Source organism: Montipora capricornis, chromosome 1 (genome assembly GCF_036669925.1).
Source record: "Montipora capricornis isolate CH-2021 chromosome 1, ASM3666992v2, whole genome shotgun sequence".
NCBI classification, from domain to species: Eukaryota; Metazoa; Cnidaria; class Anthozoa; order Scleractinia; family Acroporidae; genus Montipora; species Montipora capricornis.
In genome coordinates, this window is record NC_090883.1 from 42,991,487 (window position 1) to 42,997,652 (window position 6,166).

The following is a 6,166-nucleotide window of genomic DNA, read 5'->3' on the forward strand; positions in this document are numbered from 1 at the left end:
TACAAACAATGCGAACAAATGCTATGTATAAATTAATTAAACCCTATTCAAAAACACACTACAATGCCTTTTCAATTCAGCGAAAGGAATGAAACATGAAGAAGCAAAGGTTACTTGAAAATCTCTCCACATAGTTAGAAATAATTGTCAGAGAGTTTTTCAATTAACCTTTGACAGTGATCACATTCTTCATAATTATCACTGTTTCCATTTTCATCCACGTTTCGGCATGCAAATATACACTGAATTGCAAAGGCAAAGTCGTGTTGTTGAATAAAATTTAACCCTTTATTAAAATATCTACAGACTATACAATTTTCCTCGTATTCCATCTCAGGATGATTCTCCTCACAGAGCTGTAAGAGAGAGCAAAGTATGCTACTGGAATTTCGCATCCTTGCAAATCTAGCTATTGAATCTAGCACGCGGTAAGGAATCAAACACTCGTTTGCACATTCGTTTTGCACATTCGAAACTACTTAAATTTGAAAAGCAGCAAATAATGCTATAGGAATTTCGTTTCAAGGCGAACTTTCTCCTTCTGGAAAAGTTTCCTCAATTGTACCATCTACGATCGCGTTCTATTACACATTGACCGCTCCAGTTATTCATTTACTATTGTATAAAACACTGTTTAAAAATTACGGACAAACGTAGATCATGCTTCTGCCGCTATAAGTGAAAGATTTAGAGAACAACAAGCGTAGTTTCGTAAAATATAATGATCTCCTAAATTTCTATTTTACCAAATTAAGACCAAAAGTAATTTATGCGAATGCTTTAAACTCTTAAACACGCAAGCGGTGCTGCTATTGTCCCACTGCTGGGACTCCATTCATAAAACTTTATTCCATACGTAATATAAGGGCCTTACATTTATTCCTAAAATTGAGGAAGTGTTTGAGAATAGCGAAATCGACTCTCATAGAGCATTCCGTTAAAAGGATAACAATTTGAGCACGAACAGAAGCTTTGCTTTTACTAATTTGTAACGATTTCAACTGAAGCGTATAAAATCAGTAATTACGCAAACACTAAAAATCACGGTGGAAATTAAATAAGTGCAATTGATCCGCTCGAGTTATTCATTTGCCGTTTCTGTGAATAACGAAAGTCACTGAAATCGGGATACAAGTAAAACAAGAGGTTTTGTTCACAAGCCTGGGCAAGCCAAAACAGTGATAGATAATTAACAAAACGCATCCTGTATTACGAGCAATTCACGAAAAATAAACCAAGCATTGGTTTCACCGGAACCGTAAAAATGATACATGCATGACACTAGTATCTTCATCAAATTGTTTGAAGACAAGTAGAGTAATCATCGAAGAGCATTTCAAATTGAAATAAAACCATGTCACGCCAAAGAGGCCGACAAACAGCCCCAGATTTATTTAAGAACACAAATCTCGTCACGACTAGTGCACAATAACACAAGGCCTTAACCACACGTCTGGACAAGCTAAGGCTTATGGACTTTAATTGTGAGCACGCAGTGTTTGATCCAAGAGGCGGATTATCCCACAAGAATTTCTTTAATGGTTCTGAATTATAATTAAGTAAGAAATGGAAAACACTCCTGACCAGTGTAGCTTAAACGATTTTATTTGCAGAACGGTTCAGTTATTATTAAGTCAGTAAATATACATCAACAAATACTTCAAACGTTTTACTGAATTAACAGGAAACGTTTATCACAATGTGATATTTGCGAAAAATAGTTCTCTTTAAACAAACGAACCACAAAATACATAATCGTAGCAGTGATTACCTTAATCCAAAAACGATCTATGAAAAAAGCATTCTTGATAGAAGTGAGCAATTGCCTTCGCGAGTAAGAAAGAGTTTTTCAAGACGTTGTCCACGTTTTACAATATTTCCCAGCTTGGATGTTTTGACTTTGTAAACAGTCCCGTTAGTACATTTTGAGTGAGATTGGTTACTGAGACACTTTTGCTCCGAGCAACTCCGAGTTGCTGCGAGCAAATATGAGTACCGGTAGGTCCCTGTAGGAGAAGCAAACTGTAACGACAGAGTTGCTCCCAGCAACTCCGAACAACTCCGAGCAGCTCCAAGTAAATATGAGTAGGTCCCTGTCACGAGGGGGGAGCAACTAGCAACGACAGAGTTGCTCCGAGGAACTCCGATGAACTCCAAGCAGCTCTGAGCAGCTCCGAGTAAATATGGATAGGTCCCTGTAGGGGGAGCAACTGGCAGCGACAGAGTTGATCCGAGGAACTCGGAACAGGTCCAAACAACTCCGTACAACCTCCGAGTTGCTGCGAGCAATATGAGTAGGTCCCTGTCATAAGCAATAGGCCATTGACTTTGGAGGGTATATAAGCCGTAAGCGGTTATTAATAGCCTCTTCATAACAAATACGTCAATGAAATGTCTGTATTCATTTTTTATTACACCATTGAACCAATTAAAAAATATTTACAACATTGAGCAATCACAGTTCATGTGGCCTTTGAAAAGCATCCATTAGGTAGGCGCTTGGCCAAGTGACACGCCATTTGAAAGGCTGACGGTGGTATGACGTTCTCGAGAGATCTTCCACTCTGCTTGTACGGGTGATATCGAAATGGCGTTACGGTCTGCTTCTTCTTTGGTTGTAAGCCACCATGCGTGGTTGAAAGCCAGGGTATCGAGTTTGTTGTGAGGGAGGATTCGGTTTCACTAGGGTGAAGGCTAGGTTTTCACTAGGGTGAAGGCTAGGTTTTGGCCGCCATCTTGAATATACCCTCGTACACCTACGTGGTATGCATCTCATTATAAACCTTATCCAAAAACCGGTTTGGGTAGAATTTTTCACCTGAATCTATTTGCATCCATGAATAAAATTCACCTAGTCATCCCCCCTATACTCATGTTTTCACCAAAAATAACACCAAGAAACGTAACTTCCTTAATTAACGCGGATCATCTTGTGACCATATATTCAATATTTAAATCAAATTCTTCTCTTTTTTGCCTTGGTTTGAAGATTACATGGTTCGATTTTTTAATATTTAGTGATAACGTATTTGCTTTAAACCATTCAGATAACTCAAGCATTTCAGAATTTGTAGTACGTGTTAAAGTATGTGTTTTCAAGTAATGCTATGATCTTCGCAGTTATGAACACAATTTTTACAATTGCGTAGAGAAGCCTGAAAAATTCAGGACTTCAACGGGGTTTGAACCCGTGACCTCGCGATTCCGGTGCGACGCTCTAACCAACTGAGCTATGAAGCCACTGACGTTGGGAGCTGGTCATTTGTGGGTTCATATATGATTCATTTCATATACCATTTCATCATTGATTCATTCCTCACGGGACCATTAGAACCCACAAATGACCAGCTCCCAACGTCAGTGGCTTCATAGCTCAGTTGGTTAGAGCGTCGCACCGGAATCACGAGGTCACGGGTTCAAACCCTGTTGAAGTCCTGAATTTTTCAGGCTTCTCTACGCAATTGTAAAAATTGCGTTTATAACTGCGAAGATCATAGCTTTACTTGATTTTATACACGCAGTTCATATATGGTTCATTTCATATACCATTTCATCATTGATTCATTCCTCACGGGACCAATAGAACCCACAAATGACCAGCTCCCAACGTCAGTGGCTTCATAGCTCATTTGTCTATTGCGTCGCACCGGAATCGCGAGGTCACTGGTTTAAGCCCCGTTGAATTCCTGAATTTTTCAGGCTTCCCTACGCAATTGTAAAAATTGCGTTCACAACTGCGAAGATCGTAGCTTTACTTGATTTCATATCCGCAGTTCATATATGATTCATTTCATATAATATTTCATCAGTATGTGTTTTGTCATCACGTAAGGCGACCAGAAGGGATTTTGCAAAGAAAGTGACGTCACACGTCACAGAAGTCAAGTCACAAACCTAAAGGCTAGCTATTTGGCGTCCGTGGTAAAAAAAAAAACGTGAGAAGGTAAGTTCATTTTAGGTGCAATTACTCTGTTTTTTTTTTGGGTTGATTTTTGTTGTTTTCCTGCTAATGCTGGAAAATCAACTTTCTAATTCCTATTATTTAGGAAAGAAACTCTTTTTTGTCAGTTGTACCGGCTGACGAGCAACAGCGCTGCAGACGCCGAGACTCAGTCTTTCCGAAAAACCTAGAGTAAGTCTCTTTTGAAAGATATATGTTTTCCAAATTTCTTGATATATCCTTTTGCATGTGCTTGTGTTTTGTCTCTATGGTCTTAAACTTTAATGTTAAATTTTGTACAACTTTAATGACCGTCAAATTTAATTTCTTTTTTGGAACGCTTCATTTTTATTCCTCACTTTCTTTCCTTTACAGAAATGTACCAAATGGATTGGACATATCAGCTAACACTGGCAGATGTGAACTTTGCTTTACATTCAGAATCATTTCAGGATTATCGATCGTAACTGGAAAGAGTATTTCCAGCCGTGTTCTCTTCCAATAAAACAATAAGTTCATCCTCTGAATCAATCTTTGATGGTAGCTCTGAAAAAGCATATATCCTGTCTTTCTTAACTTGAAGTCATGATTCAGTATTAAGAAAGAAGACAAAGAATCAAAACTGCTGTACAATTATAACGATGCCGTAAAATCACTGACGCGACATGCTTACGGCAAACAAGTCAAGTCACAGACGCCGGTCTCGACCCAGTTTCACCTTGGCTACTTGGCATCCGTGTTGACAAAAACGTCTTGTGCTTAAGCTCCCTATTGGCATACATGGATGAGTGGACGTACCTACGTCGGTTGATGACGTCATGGCCATAAAACCAAAATTTCTCGCATCGATAGGTTACCAAATTTCCGCCAAAGGCCCGTGCGTGGAGCGCCGCTACAAATTCTGTGGTGAAGGGCAGCGTCACAACAAAATAAAAGATTGTACAGCCCACAATAACCAGTGCGTTTACTGCAAAAAATGACACCATTTTGCACCAGTGAGTGCGGGAAAATAACATGACGATTCAATTCTTCGGTTAAAGGAGAGCGGTGAAAGCTCTGCAGGATCCATCCTCAGGCCTGAAGACATTTCAACTGTTCAAGTCCAATGGTGGCCGCTAGTTTGCAACTCTAAATTTCTTAAACGAAGAAAGCAAGCAAGAAAACCTCTGAAATACCAACTGGGTATGGGCTTAACTTCTTACTTATCAAGCCATCATAATTTATTGATTAGCACCTAATATGGCTATCCTCAAATGGAAGCCAGTAATACAAAGCTTTAACTGTTTAATGGCTCTCTCTTCAATTTTCTGGGACTAATAGATCTTAGAGTCACTTGCGGTGGTCGAATGGAAGTGCTTAAGTTTAAAAAAGATGGCCGTTCAAACAAACTAATGTTGTCTGCTACCACGTCACCTACCAATAGCTGGGACTCCTGAAGATGCACTCCCAAGGTGAAATATTATACACTTAACCCCACAACAAGTCGTTCAGGACTACAGGGTCGTCTATGAGGGTCTAGGCCACATTAGATGTATTTACCAGCTTTGTAGTCGACCCGGCATCAGTATCTGTTCAGCATGCTAGTAGGCGTACATCCGTAGTCCTTCGAGAGGAAGCAAAAACTAAAGTTGTATTTCTAAAGAAGAAACGTGCACCAGGAAAGAGGAATGTCCAACACAGGATAAGTAACTTAGTAGCAGTAGTAGTAGTATCCAAGCCAGGCAAAATTAGGATTTGCCTTGATCCTCCAGAGCTGAATGAGGTCATCAAACGTCCCAAATATCACATTTCTACAATCGAAAAACTGCTACCAAAACTATGCGTGAACGAATGACGTAATAAACCGTATCATGACATCTCCCCTCTAGCTAATGAAAGGAGTAATAAACATGCAATCAAAAATATCAACATTGTCCACTTTTCATTGATCAAGATCTGTCACAGTCATGCAAAGTTAATGTTTCAGCTGATAACAACAACTCGGATTAGCGATGTACTAAATGATTAATTGCGCTTAATCAACTTATTATATACAGAGTCATTTAACCTGAGTGGTTGTACAGTTCTACCAGATCTAGTGCGGATAATACCAGGGGACTGGATGGTGTCACTTTCTGGGCACTTAGTGATCCCTCTGTCACTTATTGGACTCGTGGATGGTGCTTGTGTTACTATCAGGGGTCTTGATGATGTCTCTCCTGTCTCGTCTGTAGGGAGTGCCTTTTG